The 21681-nt window shown below is 39.4% G+C and overlaps 1 protein-coding gene and 1 long non-coding RNA gene across 13 annotated transcripts in view; both read right to left on the minus strand.

The window, feature by feature from the left end:
• PCDH11X (protocadherin 11 X-linked) overlaps positions 1-21681 on the minus strand; it is a 1093295-nt gene that overhangs the window by 362346 nt on the left and 709268 nt on the right. The window lies entirely within an intron of this gene.
• Positions 13117-20945, minus strand: LOC120371689. The gene is made up of 3 exons (XR_005584528.1): positions 20631-20945; positions 18952-19025; positions 13117-13587 (listed from the first exon to the last, which is right to left on the minus strand). It is a non-coding gene; the product is annotated as an uncharacterized LOC120371689 (long non-coding RNA).

A 21681-nucleotide genomic window follows, 5' to 3' on the forward strand; every position in this document is an offset into this window, starting at 1 on the left:
CATAGTTTTCTAGCGATACAACACAACAGACCTTCCTCATTTAACCATGCACACTCTGTACACCAGTATTTGCATGTTTACTATACAAATACATATATATAGTCAATGGAAGAGACACAGTGGTAATTCAGAAACAGTGCTGTTTCTCTATGAGATGTGATGCAGTATAACACAAATTTGTATGCGATTTTGAAAGGTATTTTTATGTGAAGGAACAGCTCTGCTTCCCTGGTAGAAAACCCTCAGCCTTACTCAAGCTCTTACTCTTTTCCTGACTGCTCAACCAGTAGACTGTGATCTGTACTCAATCGATATTTAATGACTGTTTTATGTTAAGGAAAAGATAGTAATGATTTTATATAAAATTTTATGAAACCACCTTTCTTTTGCACTTTACTGGAAGGAAAAAAAATGTTGTTCCTAGCTAATAAAACCTTTGGAAAGTACATATATTAACAGACAGCTGAGATTCCAGGATGATGAATTTCAGTTGAGATGTCAAGTTATGGTGACATCTTAAACAGAATGAGACAGAGAGAATGAATCTCAAGGGATTTGGACACAGTCAGCAAGTTCCAGGTATGGAATTAGGGGCCTGTAAGTCAAACCTGTCTGGCCTTTGTTTATTTGTTTCTGTATATGAATCTAACAAGGTTTTCAGTCAGCTCTTGTCAAAAATTTCTTTGCCATCCCCCCCCCCCTTCGGTGCTTTAGCTGTGGAACCACATCAGTATCAATAACTGAGCAGCAGTAAGAGTTTGATGGATGTAATCTCCTCTCTAATAGGAAGAGGTTTGTAATTCACAGATGAAATATCAAATCCATGAACATTTTAGGGATGGGTAACATGAATTATGAGAGGGTAGTGCATGGTTTACATGCTTCATAGTGCAATCTATGCATATATCCTACTTCTCTTTATATGAAAGTGTATGTATGAGAGTGTAGATGGATATGAAATCAGTAGGAACTGGGTGCAAAGCACCTCTGAAAAAAAACAGACCCATATATAGATACCTGCACCATATATATATTATATATTTCTTAGTGGGTATATAGGTAATATACTTAGTGTAGGAATCTCTATATTTTGAATATACACATAGAATGGGAGAGTATTTAAGAATATATTATGTATAAGTAGCCTCTTGCTTCTGTGATATTAAGATCTTATTAAAACAAATTCAAAGGCCAGAGGATTAGACAGACGTCACTGTGGTAAAACATGATAAGACAAACATTTGCTTTGACCACCCAAAGAGCTTTGCACTATAAAAAAATCTCTCAGCGAGGATGGGTTCTTACCAAAATTCCTTTTCTATCTTAAAGGAGCCCATAATACATACAAATAAAAACAAATAATTTTCTACTACTTTGTTTGAAATGAAGGACTCCGCCTTCTCCCCTTACCAGCTGCTTTTCTCCTTTAGACAAATAGAAGCAATGTATAGTGGAAGTCTCGTCATGAAAAATAACGTGGTAATATATACTACAAGAATGTGGAGGTGAGAAAGAAGTAAGAAAAGGGTACAGCTAAGACTTGCATAAATTGAAAGAAAAATGTATTACTAAATTACATGGTTAGCATGGCACATTACAAGGGAATTTCTTACCAGTACTACAACAGTTACATTATCTTAGATAATCCTTTATCGTACATTTCCCATCCCAAACCAAGTCATAGCATGCCAAACAAAATTTCTTTAATCAGTAATCACCCAATAGTTACTTAGATTCACTGTATATTACAGAGGTGCCAGTCATGTTTCCATAGGTTAGGGCTTAGTTCTGTTTTGCACAGGAATTCAATCTCTGATATGTATGAAAAATATATAGTCTCTCTTCTCCAAAGTTATTGCACTTAATTTTTTAGTAAGAATTAATTTGCTAAGAATTTACAAGTAAATGTGTTAATTCATTTATGAGCTAAAATTAATTAAGAACTGGGCCTTTTAATAAATTTAGCATCTGTGGAAGTCTTTTCTTTGTCCCAAACGATCTTAATGATAGAATAACAGAGACTCTTCAAAATTTCCATATAGTTAAATTTAATTGAAATGCTGTGCACATGTTATTGTTTGAAGAAATCAGGTTGTAACTAAGTTAAGTTTGAACTCCTGTTGTGATTACATAGACTATAGGTAGATTCAGGTCAACAAAGTCCAGATATCCATCAGAATTATCTCAACCAAATACCACACTTCTTTAACAGCTAATTTGCAGGCAACAATTCCAATGACTCAGTAATATTTAGGATATTGGACACATGAGTAAAGAGTTCTTGCTGGCGAACAGGAATATTTTTAAACTCATTTTTAACTTTTCTCATTGCATAATATTCTAAAATGTCTGTTTCTTTCATGTCCTAATAAATCTGGATCAAAGTGTGTTTAAGAAAGGCAACTTCCAGACACCACTTGAATCACACAAGAACACAATTATTAACCCACATACTTTTTAGAAGCAGGTGGAGTTGGCACTATTTACAGTAGTAATATATACATCTCATGGTGTGTACAGTTTAAGAGCTATATTCTGATACTTTTACATACAGTGATTCCAATGGGGCTACTCACAGTGTAAAGTACTATTCGATGTAAGTGTTTCAGAATCTAATTGTAATGTGAGAAGTCACAGTAAAGAGAACTTCTTAGTACGGATCTGGTTTATTTGAGGCACCTGCTCTACATACAGTACTGTAAGTCTATATTCATATCAGTGCTAAATTTGGTTTGCATTCTAAAATAGACAGTTACTCTGAATAGTCCCATTGATTTTAGTGACATCAAGCAAACACGTATAAGTGTTTACAGCATCAGGGCCTTTAGGAGAAATAGGCTTTACTGAGAGACCTTATATCTTTAATTTCTGTGTAGCTTTCTAAAATATACTGATTTATGTCCTAACACCACAATGCATCATCCTTGGCATTAATAACAAAGGAAAAACAAAACAAAACAAAAATAACTTTTCCATTTTCAGTTATGAGTTCCAGAACTGTTTTCACATTTCCAGTAAATCCTATCTGCCTTCCCACACATAATTAGGTATTATTTTCTACTTATAATTATTGTAACCTCCTGCTCTGACACTGACAAGTTGTCATCCACAAAGAATAATCCTCGGTATTACTGATGGATTTGTAATTATAAGATAAGAGGTGGATGGGTGGGTGTGTTCATTCCATCATTATTATTTTTTTCTAGACTTGCTAAACTTGCCCTTCTCTCCCCTTTTCCTTTAAGAATTCTTGTCCACCTAATTACAAAGTGATTAGTTGATGTAGTTCAAGGACCAAAATAAACACTTTAATAACACATTTCTAGAGCCGTATTTGTCATAGCTGAAAACAATGAAGAAAATATAGTGGTAACTTCTTTTTTTTTTTTCCTGCCAACATACTAACTTACTATTTTGTCTAATGTGTACAGGAATCTTCCATACAAATCCTCTGGAGATCTCTGAGAGATGCTCAAGATACGAACCAACTTTACTTATTTGTGTGACGAACACCTCTCCTTTGCAATATTCATTTTAGTACAATAGGTGAATTGAGAATCTATGAAATCACCTTATAATGTAGGTTTGCTAATTTGGTTTCTGTTGTCCTGAAATAGACTTTATTTGTCGTTAATGATCTGGCTGTGGCAAACAGCACAGTGTTGTCAATATGAATCTTCTGCTGACATTTAAGAGCCAATAACTTTTTTATTTGTTTGTTTTCTAAAGTATTTTCATTTTAAGTCTCAGGGAGAGTAAGACATGGTTTCTGATGCACTGTGAACTCTTTGACTTCAGGATTCATGTACTAAGGTTATATTCAAAAGTGCATGCAACAGAGGCACTCAAAGAAATGCATGTGTGCATCCATTATTCCTGAAAGCCTCCCACATGTGTTATGCTAGACAATCTTTTTGTTGATACTAGAAATAACAAAATTAGTTAAAATTAGAAAAAGAGCCAGGCCAGTCCCCTAAACTGAAACCAAAAACTTTCCACATGCAAAAAGACTAATTCTTTTTAATATTTCATTTCTTTCTATACATTTAGATATTGATATTTAGTAATTATGGTTATTTCAAGGTTCTATATACTGGAGAAAAATAAGCATCCTAATAACTTAATCTGTGAACTTTTCACAGTTGTCATATATTCTTTTAATATATGTAAACCATGGGAAAAACCTAGGAAGTCAAAAAAAGAGAGAGAATTCATTCAAGCGCCTCCTTTAAAGATTTGGAATTGTCATTTCACCACCTTTGCATCCGCATCTTGCAGCTACCATAATGTGAATGCTTGTGGGAGTTAGCATGAGCTGTTGTTCTAATGGAGATCACTACACTTAACATCACTTCTGTGTACACTTGGGCTTTTGCACTTAAAAAGCTCTCCTCATTAAAATTTGGCTTACACTTACTTGTCTTCATTTTACAGGATTTTTATGCAGCCAAATGAGTATATTGACTGTCTAGTATTTAACAACAACAAATAAATTTAACATACGGGTTAGCATACTGGCCTCTGGGCAGGATTTGACTGACATGCATGCCTGGTTATATGGAATTGAAATATGTCTGAGCAGCAGAGTTGCCATTCTTTTGTCCATAACCATCTTTTGTCCATTCTATAAAAGACTATACTTTGTGTTGCATCAGTAGATACAAGTAGCTAGTCAGTTACTTGTTGCAATCGTGTTACATATTATGTCCACAAGAAAATGGTGCACAGTTTTTATAAAGGGTGGGTGGATATTTAATGCAGAATTGCTATAAACAGGAAGGTAACAGGGTTTTGTTGTTTTGTTTCATTATAGATTTAATCTTACAGTGTGAGGATGAGGGCTCTGAGCCACTGTAGTTACACAATCAGGCACTGCAAATTATTGGGCTGGCCAGAATGCTGTACTCAGCAGAGGCAGCTAGGCACTGAACAACTGTAAGTTATACTGGGGAGAATTCTCCTCTGTTTCACCTGTGTAAATCCAGGGAATATCACTGAAATCAATGAAGTCACCTCAGATTTACACAGGTTTAAAAGCAGGCTCTGGTTCAGTGATTTCATAGAACCGTTGGACATATTTCTGCATCAATGGCTGGGCATTATGTCTACCCTTGCTACTAATTTCTTTTAAATGCAACTCTTAAGCCACTAATTCTGGCTGGTTTAGCAGTGAGTGAAGACTTACAAATGACTGTGATGTACCTAGTGTGCATTCACTGGATTGCAGGTAAGCACTATTATGCCCTAACACCACCTCCTGGCATCCTGACATTTCTTGCTGTTTGTCAGTGCTCAGTACAGTGTGAATGTAGAGATTTACTGAGCACATTTCTCTATACTATGTCACAGTTTTTGCACAGATACTGAGCTCTAAAGCTTGTTTCTCCTTTACTTCTATCATCAGGTCTATAGAAATAAGAATTTAACATCTTTGTAGACATAGCTGGAGTCCTTCTACTTCAAGGTCATTGTGGCTTTGTTTCTTGTGTGAAAGAGAATAACCCTTAAAGTCAAACATTCCACAAATAAGGCTTTAGACTGACTAATCGGAGCTGCAATCTGTTCTATATCTTGTTTTCTGTCTACAAGCACTGTATGCATTTATCTTGTGCAACAGTTCTGTGATTCAGGAGAATTGCAGAACTGTTGCAACATACTCAGGCCAGTGCTTGTAGTTTTGACAGTTAGTAACCTGCACTGGCATATTGACCGATGTTAATATAAACACAGTCTGGATGTAAGGCAGGAAGCAACACACTCTGGATCTGTACTTGTTCCAGGGAAAACTGTTACTTCTCATATTCTAAAGAAGTGATTACTGGATTCAAAGACTATTACTAGTTCTTTGATATTAGAATCTTGAAGATGTGATGTCGTAGAATGTAACACCGCTATTCTCTCAGTGATATGGGTATCTCATACACGGGATATGATAAAATTCAAATATATAGTAAATGTAATGTATTATTTTCCATTTTGTCCACTGTGTCATTTTGATGTGTGATTGTTAAATACAGGATTGAGCCATGAACTTCAAATCTAGATCAGGATCCAGTTTCAAATGTTCCCCAAATCCAGAGGGGAAGGCTATCATGATCTGGTTCAACCCACCTCTAATCATTAGACCATGCTCTAACAGATCTTGTATGCAGACATCTGAGCTCCATGTCCAAGTTCCATAACCAGGGGGCAACTCTGTATCCCGGGAGGCTAGGCATTGTAAACTACCCTCCAGATGTCAAGTGGGCGCTCTTCCAGCACATGAGTTATTGTCTGCAGCAGTGCCCCAAAGTCAGAGTGTGGAGAGAAAACCAGGCCAATTCAGTGCACAGTTGCAGTAACTGTGGATGAATCAGAGACTAACCTGTTCAGCCTGGTCCAGGATCTATGATCAAGTGGGCCAGGAGGCAGATGCAGTGATGGATACCTGACTGTACTTACTATGTTAGATGCTCGTTCCCACTAATTTTTCCACACTGTAAGAAAGTACTTTTCAGCCCCCTGGAAGTGCTGATCATATTAAATGGCCAATAGCCCTCTTTTCCAGGAGTGCATGAGCTGGGGGAGGAGGGGAGAGATCAGCTGGGGTGTCACACCTGAGCCTGCAGGAATGGAATTCCTCCCCTGAATACAAGCAGACCTTTGAGTTGGCACTGCATGTTGTTTCCTGTCTGAAGACAGGATAATTTTCAGTTTCAGAGATGAATTTGGAAAAGACTGTAATTTGGAAAAGACTGATTCTGATCCTATCGACATTAAAGGCAAAAATTCCAATTTATTTCAGTGGGAGCAAAATTGGGTCCATTGTATTTAGAAGAAATAAAGAACAGATAAGAGGGCTGTAAAAGAACACATTTCTGTTGTGAAAGGAAGAAAGGTTTTGCCTTCTCCTTTGCAGCTATTGTTAACACTTCAATACTAGGGGGAACACATCAATTAGTGCTTAGCAAATCAAAGCAACACATGTATAGCAATGTTTTGTCTTTGATAAAAAGGTTGGCTGGTCCTTACTTTTTTAAAAATTGAAAATACTGAGCTATAGATTTATCATATATTATTTTCAGTCAGTTCTACCCAGACAATGTAAAGGCTGCTAAGAGTTACAATCAATAAGTAAAAAAAAATAAATAAAAGATTGTATTTACAGTACCTGTCAGTGGTTTTAATGCAGTCATTGTAGTGTAATACATAACATTACTGCAGCTTTTTTTAGTCTACAGGTTATTTTCCTCTCTCTTCCAATGCTAGCATAAAAAATTACACCAGTGAAAGGAATGCAGTTCTGCCAAACCCATTTCCCATTCTTAAATAAGAAGTAGCTGTCCCTGCAGAGCTGACATTCATAAACGATACAAAACAAGAACTTGTGTCAAGGAAGTCCTGGGGATGGAGGCGGGAAGGAAGAATGACACACAAACAATAAGCAGACACAAATAAATGTTGAGTGCTGCATGAATCAAAATGTTAATTTCTATTGAAAATGTTATTTCTAAAATCAAACTGGAAAAAAAAAAGTTAAAAAAAAAACTAAAACAGAAATGTGTTTAGTTGCTGTTCAGCTGCATGAAATATATGGGAGAACATGTTTAGCTGCATGTTTAATTGCTAGTGCCTCATCAATAGGAATAAACCCCAATAGATTAGTGGGGGGAAACTGCGGCCCACTGGCCACATGCAGCCCGCCAGAGTAATCCTCTGGTGGGCTGCCAGACAGTTTGTTTACATTTGCACGGCCACCCGCAGTTCCCAGGGGCCGTGGTTCGCTGTTCCCAGCCAATGGGAGCTGCAGGAAGTGGCAGCCAGCATAAAAAAAATGAATTGCGATTAATCACACTGTTAAACAATAGACTACGAATTGCAATTTATTAAATATTTTTGGATTTTTTTCTACATTTTCAAATATATTGATTTCAGTTACTACACTGCTCACTTTACATTATTTTATTACAAATATTTGCACTGTAAAATGATAATAAAAAGAAATAGTCTTTTTCAATTCACCTCATACAAGTACTGTAGAGCCATCTTTTTGTCATGAAAGTGCAACTTAAAAATGTAGTTCTTTTTGGCACATTTTTCTCAGGCAAGCAAGAAACAAAATACTGATCATGTAAATGTAGCCTAAATTAATGAACTTGATAAATCTGCCCAAAAGAGATAATGAAGCTCAGGGGCGACTCTAGGCATTTTGCCACCCCAAGCACGGCAGGCAGGTTGCCTTCGGCGGCTTGCCTGCGGGAGGTCCCCGGTCCCGCGGATTCGGCGGCATGCCTGTGGGAGGTCTGCCGAAGGCGGGGGACCAGCAGACCCTCTGCAGGCAAGCCGCCGAAGGCAGCCTGCCTGCCGCCCTCACAGCGACCGGCAGAGCGCCCCCAGTGGCTTGCCGCCCCAAGTACGCGCTTGGCATGCTGATGCCTGGAGCCGCCCTGATGAAGCTTTCAGAAGAAGGCATGTGGGAAATGGGGGTGAGGGGAGAAAGAGAAAGTACAGTAAGAAGCAGAGCGAGTCTGTAATTTGGAAAAGAAATTACAAAAAAGAACATGAATTCAATCTTCATCCTAGTAGAGAGATGATGATAACCTGGGTTACCAAAGAGTTAGAAGAAACTTATTGTTCATGTCATATAATGGCACATTTCTGATTGATGCAATTACCCCTCACTATTTTTTTATTTGCATCTAGATCTGTAACACTAGTGACCATTGTCCCTCTCCTTACTAACCCAAGCTACAGAAAATATGTACACAGCTTCCTTTGCTTTTGCATGGTGTGTTGGTTAAAGCACAACTTCCCCACTCACATTTAAAATGGATTTTTTATCTATCACAGCTAAACAGTTTCTGTTTCCGAGATGAATAAGAGGGAAAAGGTCCACAGGGATGCTTTTTAGAGCCTTTCATTTTATTTGGTTTTATGGGAGGGAACCCAGCCTGGAATTTACCAGCACATTTCATAAGTGAAAAAATGTAATTTTAACAAGTTTGAATTAGGGTTATACAGGTAAAGAAATACATTATTCCATTTAATTCACTTAATAGAATTCTGCAGACAACACTTTTCACTTATGGCATTCAGAGGTAACAGGGTTCCCTCACAACTAAAATAAATATGTACCTGGACTGTAACAATGCTCTTCAGTGGCATCTAGTGAACTTCATGATCTGACAGTAGGCATGAATCTTTTTTATTAGGTGAAGAAAATCGGCTGTGTTGTTCCATTCTCCATTCATTTTTAACACTTTATTTTTGCACTCCCATTGAATGTCAGATTGTTCCATGCTCTAGTATAGAACACTTTATCATCTGCACCCATTTCTGGACCAATTTATGAACAATGAGCAATTTACATAGCGATTGAATTCAGCCCTCTTTCTGCTATAATAAGGTGCGTATGTTAAAGAGGGACTTTATGAATAGACATGAAGCCAGCAGACAGGAGTCTTGACATTTTGTATTATCTTACTTTTGCTATTTGCACGGTATATTTTCTCATCCATTTTTATGTGTTCAGTACTGATGATCATATTACAAATGTACATCCGCATTACTTGGCCACCAAATGATTGGTAGGTAGGTAGGTAGATAGAGCATTACCTGGCCATCAAATTATTAGATAGATAGAATGACAGACAGACCTTCTCATTATAGATGCACACAAGAAGGCCAACTGCACCATAAGAACAGACAATATGATGATTACTAAGAAACTCTTGAAGTGCAGACAGAGTAGTACCTTCAGAGACAAAGGAGGAGTCTCTTAAATAATTGAAATGGAAAATCAACAAGGGAATCTCTCTCCAAGTATTATACGGCTTTCGTGATTTCAGCACTCGCTTATGCAGAATAAACCACATGTGTGAGGTGAGGCACAACAGTGGTGGAGGGTGTGAATATAACAGTCTGGCTTTTAGCTCATTTTTGACACAATGCTGGACTTGTTGAGTTCACATCCACATAGGAAATAGTCACTGTATCAGAGATGACAGTGTCTATCTCCAAGTTTCAACGCAATGTTCTACATGGCGTTATAGCAGTGTAAGATAGACAGTTTTCTGGCATGTGTGCATCTGAAATTCATACCATTTAAAAAAAAACAACAAGAGGACAAAGTAAGTCAGGCAAGGTCTGAACAGTTTAGTATATGAAATATTAACACACCGTCCCTGAAAGTTTGCCAGTTGTAAATGTTGAATGAAAAAGGAACAGGATCACTGTTTCACATGCAGTAGTATAGTAAGAGTGCTGTTGTGTAGCTGGGATGTTTATTAACACATGAGATTAAAGACTTGACAGAATGAAGTTAATGGCAGGAGTTTTGCTGTTGACTTCAATGGGACCAGAATTTCACCCATGAAATTTGCTTGGTGTCAAGCTTTATTTCATATGTGAAATTTAGTCCAGGTTCATCAACAGATGTGCAAAACTGCTCAAGTAAACTCGGGTCATTTTGTGGTTTAACAGTGAAAACATGTGAAATTCACATTGATATAAAACCAGGGGAAAATTGGTAGCAGTGAATAAGCTGATACTAGACCTTAATGAGTATGGACCAGAGTCTGATCCCGGTTATACCAATGTTAATCTGGAATAAATCAACTACATATGCAAATGTGTAGGGAATATCCATTTGCACATGCTATTGGGCCATATGCATGCACGCAGTTGTGGGGGTTTGGTAGTGAGGGGAGAGAGGGAGGTTAAGAGTGCAGGAATAGAAGGGTGCAAAATGCTCCTGTATAATTAAGGCCCACCGAAAATATGGATCAAAAGAGCGAGAAAACGTCACCCCCAAATTTTATACACGCTCCCAATTTCTGTGCCCGAAACTTGTGTTTATGTAGGTAAATCAGGCATCTGCCTGTCAAATGAGCTTTACCTAACTCTTACACTTCAGCAGTATTTAATAAGGAACATATAACTTCCTCTTTGAATCTTTTATGGTAATTTTTCACAGATTGCAGCAAAATACTTCAACAATTCTTAACATTCATTCTGTTTTAGAGAAGGTCTAGAGAATGCTACATGTGTTATGTATTTGACCAAACTACCATTTGATCATAGTGTAGTCAAGCACATGAGCATTTGAACTGATCTCCCAAAAGCAATAATGGTTTATTGATACAAATTGAAATAAAGTCTTGGTTTTATGGCTTAACGAGCTTGGGGAAGTAATTTGTACATTTTTCTGCATTTAAGAGTTTGCAGTGCCGGAATAATCCCTGCATCACTTGATTCTGATATCAGGGGATATTTGTGTGGGTCAAACTTGGCAATAAATGGACACAGGACTAACATTACATTTCTGTTTTATGAGAACTGAGCTCAGTGAATTGATTGCATTATTGATTATGGCTAAAGTCCACAAATCATTTAGTCTAAAACTTATCTTTAAGCATCTAATCAGTCCTCTGATAACTTCAAGATTAAGCGCAGGCTTGCTTATGGGCTTGGAGACAGTATCATAGGTCCCAATAGCAATATGTAAGTGTTCAATAAAAGGTTTGAGAAAATGTTAGAATCTTTAGGAAGGAATGAAAAATTACCACCATCCAGTAAGTCTGCGCTTTAGTTGATTTTACAGTTAATACATTTTTATAGGTTCTTAGGTACCACAGCAGTGAGGATAGCACATATAGTGTAGATTATATAGGCAGAGTTGTGAGCGATAATATTTCTCTGGCTACGTTTTCTGTTGCTATAAACTCTAGAACTGGTTGGGAAAATTTTGTAAAGATGCATTTCCAAAGAAAAATGGGAACCATTTTGCAACAAAAAATCTTTCTGATTTTTTGAATAGCTCCAGTGGACTCACAGTCCTCTGGGGTTTGGTAGGCGTCCCGCTAGGCATCACATAGCTTTCTCCATGCACTTGTATGCAATCTCCTTGGCTTCCCTGTGCCTTCTCTGCTACACCATGCACTTCTGGTTCACTTCTTCATACCTTATTAGGATGTTCCTTTGGCTTGTCCATCTTCTGAGAATTCACAAGCTCAGCCATGGAATATTCCTATCGAGGCCCCGGCTGTGCATACAATCTATCAGTGAGCTGGACTGCAATCTTTCAGTTTCTGATATGGCTCTATACCTTTTGTCAAAAATCACCATTTCCAATCACCAATTCATTCCCCACTACAGCTTCCATATCCTACAGCCATTGTAGAAACTGGGGCTGCTGCCTCTAGATTCTTTGCTTCCTCCCCTCCCACAACCTCATCTAGTGACAGAAAATTATTAAACAGAAACAGGCAATATAAAGCAATCTTTCAATACTTAACCATTATCTAAACCTTTTCATCAATTAAAGATGTCAAAATGAAAATTATTTTTATAGATGTAGAAAGGTAATATTTCAACTCTATGATAAGGAAATTAACTAACATCACAGCTAGTCTGAAATTTGGTTACATTGTCAGACCTTACAGTCTGCTGCTAATTACTATATCTACTATGTACTGTGCTCCTCATTCACCTTGCTAACATGCACACACACACACACAACTGTCACATTGCTTATTTATTTTTATGGACAATCTGCCTGACATGATTTCCTTTCTCTCCCAGTCCTCTCTGATAGTAACTTATTTGTGGAACTAAAATTCTTGACTGGTGCACTGAGGTCTGGAAACTTGCTACTAATTACTGTGGTAGTAATTGCTAACCCAACTAGTGGCAATGGGAAATCAAACTTCTGTCTCTGGAGGGCCCCAGGGACTGTCAGCGAAGTACCTTTTTATCAATTGGCTTCTTTTTCTCTTTCTGAGAATGCAGTCCTGTTTTGTTTTGCATTGTTTTTCTCCCTTCCTGAAAGCATGTAAGCTACAATAACCAGAATACCAAGAAACCTTGCACAATAGACTCTATACATGCTCAAAGAAAAAAGCAGACTTTAATTAGATTATTTCACTAAAATTGTTTTGTAATGACTATTGAAGGCACAGAAGAGGAATGCTACAGCTATAATTATAGTATTTGACATACTAACAACTTAAGTACTAGATTCCTCCAAATTTATCAAGCCTTTCCCCTTCCCCGACTTTCTATTGATGCAATATTTAAAATGCCCCACACAGATTCATGCATGTGCAGCAGACAACTGATTGGCACAAGGTGGTTTGTTTTTCCTGAATGATGCCAGGATGATCTTCACTCACAGTCTTTTATCGATCCTTGAAACAAATATCATCTTGTACTGGTTTCATTAAGCAGGCTCTCTCTTGTTAATTACCGCTCGCTCAAACCTTTTGGTGTTTCATTAAGGTGAACAAATTGGAGGAATTAAATAAACAATCTATGTCGGACGGCTGCTGTAGCTCTCTCTCCCCTAGTCTTTAATTCCCCAGAATGCCAATAATGAAAAGTTTTTTCCTCTTCTTTTTTCCACAGTTTCTGACATTGAATCACAACAAAGTGGTGAAATGCACCGTTAGAATTGACTAACTCAAGTTGGAAAATGGTTTGAAAGGCTGGGATTTTCAACTTGCAGATCCTTTTCAACTTGAGAGATGGTGTTATAACTTGCTGAAGGTATACGTTTTATCATCCTCTGTGCACAAGATTAAAAAGGGTCAGTTTCCCAGCCAAGATACTCTAAATGGGGAAGATTTCCAAAAAGTAAGAGTAATATTTTAAATGTCTTTCTGAAACACACAGGAAAATGCTCCACCCTAAGAGGGAGGTACTTCCAAAATTCCTTTAAAATTAATGCAAAAAACAGGGAGTCTCCCTCAAGAAGAAAGAAATTTGGCAGGTCCGTGAAATTTCTAATAGGCACTCCAGAGTCAGGCTATTTGAAGAAAAGGCAGGGCTCTCCTTAATATGTGAGCAGAGCGCCCCCCGCGGCATGCCGCCCCAAGCACGCGCTTGGCATGCTGGGGCCTGGAGCCGCCCCTGGACACCAAGTTACAGCTTGCTTGGTGCAGATCCTTGACTCCCAGTCAGGATCTGCTTGTGGGTCAGCCTCACAGCACACTCACCACTCACCACTTCCTTTCTGTCAGAGGCACCTTTTTAACTGGTCTGGGTCTTTTGATTTTATAGGATCTCAGCACTGGAAAAAACAAAACCTGTTAACTGATGGAACTGATGGAACTTGGAAGCAGCATCTCCCAGTAATGGCCCCACTGTTCTTTGCTGCCTGGAAGGTAGTGCCTGAAGCTTTCTTATCTCTTACTCCTTATTTTCTTTGCAGTCTAGGCCAGCTCTACTCTGATTTAACCCTTTGAATTCAAGTAGGCATCAAGACAAAACTAAACCAAGAAGTATGTCTGAAGAGTCTGTGAAAACCATTGTCAAAGTCTGGGATTGCTAGCACCAAATCTTTTCTCAGAGCTTCTTTCAGTTCACAGAAACACTTCTGATACCATTCCGTCCAGACCACCTTGTCTGGGACCAACTTTTTATTCTTTGTTTGCACAGCACCTGGGTCCTGGTTCAAAATTAGGGCTCTGAGGCACTACAGCAAAATAAATAATAAATCATTTAATTTGCATTGTCACCCCAACATTAGTGATTTTCTTTACAGCCGCCACTGAATCTGTGGATCGGCAGGCAGAATTAGGAGAGAAAGATTTAGATTTTTAAGATTTTTACCCTGAGTGGGACACAGGCTACATCTAAATTTGCTGTCAGCAAACACTGCACTTTTTTCTGCAGGCTGCCATGTTTTACACCAGATTCAGATCACACAAAACAACAGAGGGACTACTGTAGTAAAAAGATGAATGGAGTCTCATTTTGGCTTCTCAGTGGGCGGAGTTGTTTTTGTGCCAAGAGGCTACATACCCAACTCTAACCCTCATTGTAACAAACAATTCACTTTTTATCAGTTCTATATCCTTCTATAAATGAAGAGCTTTAGTGGACAATGTGCTATTACCTTGTATTCTGGAAAAAATATATAATTAATATATATTTACATACATTTCAATGGACACTGGTCCAAAGGAGCACAATTACAACCCAAGGATGTGGAAATTCCAATTTATTATCTCTCCCTTCCTCCCTTAACCACTCCACCTCCCTTTTCCCTTCAGTTTTCTATCTACAGCTTGTCTTTATCTGAAAGGTACCTATCAGCTATTATGTGGCTGACTGGTAGTGATGAGCCTGCCAAAATGTGACAGCCTTATCTACAGCACAGCCCTGCAAATTGCCAACCATTGATCCAGCAGTATGTGCCAGCTGATCAGTGCAACGCTGTTTTGATTTCTTTTCCTGTAGGAAAGAAGTGAACGTCTTTGCCTGGTGCCTACTGGAAATTATTTGTCAGTGCAATTCCCCCACTCAGTCAAAGAAGCTGAAAATTAGACTCTAGCTAGATGAATTAAGATATGACACCCTCCCTCCTTACTTGACCTCAATCATGGACAACTATTACTCTCTCTCCTGAAATGTAGAAGAAAAAAAAGAGTCCAAATCTGATCTGCATTATTACATCATTTCTGTTCAGACTGAATTTACATAAATCTCTCCCTCAACATACATAGCTCAGCCTTGTCATTGTTTTATTTAATCTTTTATGGTAGCTATCTAGGAGTTTTCCTAACACTTATTTTGTAAATCACTAGAAAGATCAGACTCTCCATCAGGAAAAAAAAAAACGTGTGTAAATATCTGTGCTCTGTTATGAGAAGCAATAACCTTCTCCCAATTATACTTTGTTTAGTGTTACAATGAGCTGTTTTCTTGAGATTTGGCAAACAAGTTCTTCTGGGATCACTTGGAAAAGCTCACAAGCTCAGTGTTATGTATTCACCTCTTGTCTGAAACTAAAAGCAAACCCTAAAACAGATAGTGCTATATTTATATTCAGGTTCATTCCTGTTCTCTCTCTCTCTCTCTCTTTCCCTCTCATTATATTACATATGTATTTCTGTCTATAATTATAAATGGTGGATAGCAGATTGACAGGAATGGAGACTGAAATCTTCACTTGTTTGCGAAGTCTCAGCTTCAATAGTTCAACTGTTTCTCAGGATGAGGTTAGGGAAAATATGTTGCTTTGCCCTTGTTAAAAGAGAGAATTCTTCCAACAGTTTCCCTGAGTTCTAGTGCCTCCATGCTTTAAAGCAGAGACTTGAAATTTGGCAGAGAATTTGCCCTGTTGTTCTTAGAAATTGGGGCAAATATTTTACATCACTTATAAGCAACTTCAAAAAAAATCAGTTCACACATGCTCAGCAGGTAGTTGTTAGAGATTGGCAGCTAAGTTCTCTGAAGGTTCCATCTATACTGAACACGCTCTATCCCTTCACAGCTCCTACATGTAAACTGGACTCCATCCCCACAGAGCGACTGAAAATGTTCCATCCCAGGATATCACAGTCTGAGAGCAGGACTTTCTTTGCATAAGTTCATCCTGGTTGACAAGGCCCCAGAACAAACTGACAGCATAAAAATTGCTTCCCATGCTCTCTCAGTGCGAACCTTGATAGCAAATAGACAGCAAATATGAAGTAGGAGGAAGTTCCTGATTCAAATCTGCAGGGGTGAAGAAGAGGCAGAAAGGGGAGACAGACTGCAGGAACCAGAGCGTATGGGACAGCAGAGGGAAACAGGGCAGGAACCAAGGGATAAGGATTGAATACGAAAGGAGGAAAACAAGCTGGGTGTGTGGGAAGGTTGGACAGGAGTGGGGAGGGAATAGAAGGAGGGCAGTCTGGAAGTACAGGCGCAGAAGGGTCTAGAACCACCACAACACATTTCTTTCCAAAACCTGGCCCTGAACCCAGGAGTCTTGAGCAGGGCCGGCTCTACAGGGCCGGCAATTCGGCGGCAGCTTCTATGTTTAGCTGAAGCCGCCCCGGACAGCTAAACATAGAAGCTGCTGCCAAATTGCCCTCACCGTGGAAACGCGCCTGCCGCCCTAAGGGCACACGGACTGTCCCCGCCGCCCACGGCGACAATTCGGCGTGCTGCTTGGGGCAAAACAACAGGGACTGCCGCCCCTTGCAGAATGCCGCCCCAAGCACGAGCTTGGAATGCCGGTGCCTGGAGCCGGCCCTGGTCTTGAGTCTCAAGTCTCACCATTCCCCTGCAGTCAGCAAATAGCTGAGAAACCTATTGAAAAGTGTGCCTCTCACCCTCCTCTAATACTGGTATACATAGAAGATAATGGCCTAATTGTATGGCTGTGCATAGTATCCAACGACATCACAGCATCTTGAGAGTTCTCTTGTGGCTGTATAGTCTGATCTGCAAGGAGCCAGGTTGCAAATGGATGTCACACAAGAACGTGCAGGCTCCCACTGAAGACTTGGCATGACACTTAGCCCTTTTTTCAGTCAGTTTTTTGCATCTGTCTTTCTCAAAGTGTTTATAACCTTTATTGATAGTTGTTCTCCATGCAGATCTGTCCTTGGCTGTGTCCTCCAAGTTAATAATATTTACGATGCATGAGTTGAGATTCTGCTTAAGGGTGTCTTTGTGTTGCCTGCCTTTCTTGAACTTTACAAGTTTCAGGTCACCACAGAGGACTTTTTCAGGAATCTGTCACCACCAATTCTGATAACAATTGGTACATCTAAGTTGAGCTTTGATAAACATTGCCTTGATGCTAGTTGTTTTTGCTCTTCCAAGCATCTGTACAAGGTGAGGGACAATAGACTTACACATTACAGAATTTGTTATTTTTTTGTGGTGAGTTTTTGTTTTTTCAATAGGAAAAACATTTAAAAATACATCAGAAGAAATTTAAGGATCAGAAAGTCAAGAATCCAAAAACCAGAAAATACTGGGCTGTGCTCTGAATGAGACAGGGGTCCCATGGGGGAAAAGGTATGCCATCATGTAATTAAAGAGTGTATCATACTGCATACACATAATGGAGCCAAACTCAGGTTATAGGCAACCTTAATTCTGGCATCACCTAACTCTTGAATGCTTGACTTTGCAACCTTAACATTCTTTTATCATAATGTTTTCTGTTTTCATTTTGTTTTTTAAATGACAAAAATGACAGCTTCTCTGATGGTTGGTTGAACAACCATGAAGAGTTGGCATAGGAGGATTTGGTGGCCCTAGAACACGGAAAGGTATTTTTAAAGCCTGATCTTTGTTTTTTTCTTCCAAAATATACCATGGACTGTGAAGGGAGCAGGGTCAGCACTGAACTTTTTGGATATCTTCACTCCAAATGGTTTAACTGTCTTTTCCCTCTACTTGTACATTTGATCGATTTATTTAATTTTTGCTTCTCTGGCATTTTCCTTCCACCTTCAAAGAGCTCTCTGAGCCCTAATGCCATTCAATATCCTACTCTCTCTCCCAGATACTTGATAGTTTTCTTTAAACTTCCTCTGCACACTTGTTTTTGATGGATTCACAACTGCCTCCCCAGATACTGCTTTCTGATTAATCTTCTGTGTTTCGCCCTAAAGCTCCTAGAGCCTTTCCTGAGGCTCTCAACAGTTTTCTCTAGTATATTTCCTTAAATCAAGTTGTTTACTAATCTACTTAGTATTTAAAGAAACTAATCTGGCAATATATATCTAAAGCCTGCCAAGTTTAACTAGAGAGAGACCTTGCTGAGGTCAGTTTGAGTGTATTAGGAAATCCATCCTAGTCCTGCTAGTTGTAACAGTCTCATTGCCCCCTTCCCCTCACAGAACCTGTTTTGTATTGATGGATCTCCTCTGGCTTCAGGCAAGACAGAGTCTGTGTACTCAGCTCGGGGTTGTATCATCTTAGCGTAAAAAGGGAACTTAACACCTCTCATTACATAATGAAAGAGATGTGAAATACACTTTATGGCAGATGAACACCCTAGAGGGAATAGGGTTTGTCACACTTTATAACACTTCTTTCTGACTGCTGCATTACCTTTACTGAACTTCAGCATACCAGAGAGATAAATCAAAGGAGACACAGGCAACAGTCTACAGGCAACTGTTAGGTAATGTAGTACAGCCCTTTGAAAATGTAAAGCGCTATGCAAGAGCAAAACAGTATTACCGGTAAATTTCCTGCCTGATGTCTCCATCACAAGAGTGGAGAAGCGACTTTTTAGTTCCTTGGGAAGACAGGACCTGGAATTAGTACAATTCTGGTTTTAATTTTTCATTGGTATGTTACTCATGCTTTACCCCTTTGAGCTTTCAATCTTAATTACACTAGAAAACACACAAGAATAAAAAGATATAACACCAAAAAAGTAATACTTAAAGGAGGAAAAGATATGCTGAAAAAAGAATGAATTACAAGTCGATTATTGTACTAATTAGTAAACATAAGCAAATTCAGCTATACATGCAGTTAAAGGTACAACTCAAACAGACTCTTCCTCCCTCCGGCTCTCTCTTGTGAGAGCAAAATAGTCATTCAGAAAATTTGCTTTCATATAGTTTTTCTATTAATAAATTATACCTTATTTTCTACTTACCCAGGCTATAACTACATCTACTGTCATAAGGCACAAATCCACCAAGGCATGTAATTTTAAGCATGTATGACTAGCTGAAGTCAATGGATCTATTCACATCCTTAAAGTCAAGCATGTGCTTAAGTGCTCTACTGGGTCCAGGGCCAAAATGCTAAGCAATTCATCCTAATGTCTTCATCAGAAGACTGGCACACAAGTGAATGTATAGTTCCATGGGAACATAGAGCTTGAAATTACTTCAACACTGTTTTTAATTCCCATTAGGATGCCACTTACTGAAAGCAGAACTGATCACCTATAGGTTTAACTGCAGCCTGCAGATTACTCGAGTCTTTATGTACCAGAGTCAATTACAATTAAAGCTAGCCATTTCTTCCTACCCTCCATCTAACCAATGTCCCCTGCAAAAAAGAAAACAATCAAAAAATTCATTGAAAAACAATGAAGAAAGCAAACAGTGTTGTCAGGGCCATTGGTAAAAGGAGAGGACAGCACTAGAACCCAAGACAAACTTTTATGAACTCAATATGTAACAGCCTATTGACAAAAGTGGAGAATCCTAATTAGCAGCAAATTATATAAATAGATAAATGTTCAGGTCTAACTTCAAGACTGTGTTCTCCAAATGACTACTTACAAAATAAAGATTTTACTGACAGCCTGGGATAGGGACTTTGTAAGATCTAATCACAGATGATAACCGTAAGCTCCCTGTCATTTTTGTTTGTAAAGCATCATGTAGCATGACTGTGCTCAGTATTTCATAAAATCCTAACCGTCAGAATAATACAGCAATAAATAGAAATCATAATGAAGGCCCAAATTCAAACCTAGCATAAGAAACTTTAGCACCAGAGTTCAAGTCTCCAACTCCACAGAGAGCAGGACAAATGGTGCAATAGGTAAATTCTGGCTGTTTCAAAGACAACGTGTGGAAAGAGCCTGACATGCCCTACGTCTTCCAACTTCCTATTTCTGTTACCCTCCTTTTTTTCCCTCGTAGAAATGTAAGCTCCTCTCATTTTGCACAGCTACTGAATGTCAAATTGGGGCACATTATACTACTTCACTGTATACAGCCAATTTGTAACTTTTAAACTCATTTAATGCCTGACATCATTCAAAATGAAATAATAATAAATAATATCAAGCACTTAACTAGGCTTAGATTTCAAAGCACTTTAATAAAAGTAGCTTCCTATCATTATCCCTATTTTATTATGTTCATTGGCGCTGAACTGCACCCTCATACCTCAACTCCAAATTCTTGGGAATTGCACCCTAGCAGGAGCCTTTCATCTGCACAACTGAGTGTGGGTCAATCTGGGCTTCCTAGAGATCAAAGAACCAAGAACGGCAGGAGCAGCGTGATGGCATCCATGCCAATCTACTTCTATTCAGGCTGAATAAACCTGTTCATTACATGCTGGCTTGAAGGTCTCTATAACCTTCAAACTCTGTCCCTCTTCAAGTAAATAAGTGATTTAGATTAACGGTCCCTCCAGAGAGTTAAGTTCAAAACCCTGCTTGTAGAGAAGGCAGACTCTGAAACCCACATTGATCTGCCTTTAATTACACAGCATTGTTCTCACTGCCTACAGAACAAATACAAAAGCAGCATTCTGTTTATGTTCCACAATGTCTCCAAACAACCAGTGCCTCTTAGCAACTTATTCTACGAAAAGATCATGGAATAGCATCTAAAGTGATGTTTGCGCAAGTCAGGAAAACTATGTATTTTGTCTTTGTCAATGAACTGTATATTCCCTCCTTCAAATACATGACTGTGCATTCAGGTATACTCATAGGCGCCGACTTATATGGGCTCCCTGGGGCTTTAGCCCCAGGAATATTCCCAAGCAGGGGCTCTGCTCCACCAATGTTTTCTCCCCTGCTTGGAGCGCCCCCCCCCCCGCCGCCGCCGCCAGGGCTGGAGCTTCCCCCCTCCCCGCCCGGCAGGGGCGGCTCTAGGCACCAGCAAAACAAGCTGGTGCCTGGGGCAGCAAAAGGCTGGGGCCCCAGCTCATCCTGCCGCTGCGAGCCGAGGAGCGTCCCGTCCCCTGCAGCTGGGGCAGGGCCGCGCTACCGGCTCCGCTCGGGGGAGAGGGATGGCCCCTTACCGGTAGCGCGGCCCCGCCTGGCTGCAGGAGACGGGCCGCTCCTCCACCGCTTGTTCACGCCCGGGTCCTAAACAGCGCAGCAGCCGCTTGGCTGGGGGCGGGGCTGAGCTCCGCCCCGCTCAGAGCCGTGTGGGGAGGGGGCGGGGCTGCGAGCTCCACGCCGAGTGGGGGCAGCTGAGCTCA

The sequence above is a fragment of the Mauremys reevesii genome, linkage group 9 (assembly GCF_016161935.1).
Source record: "Mauremys reevesii isolate NIE-2019 linkage group 9, ASM1616193v1, whole genome shotgun sequence".
Lineage (NCBI taxonomy): Eukaryota > Metazoa > Chordata > Testudines > Geoemydidae > Mauremys > Mauremys reevesii.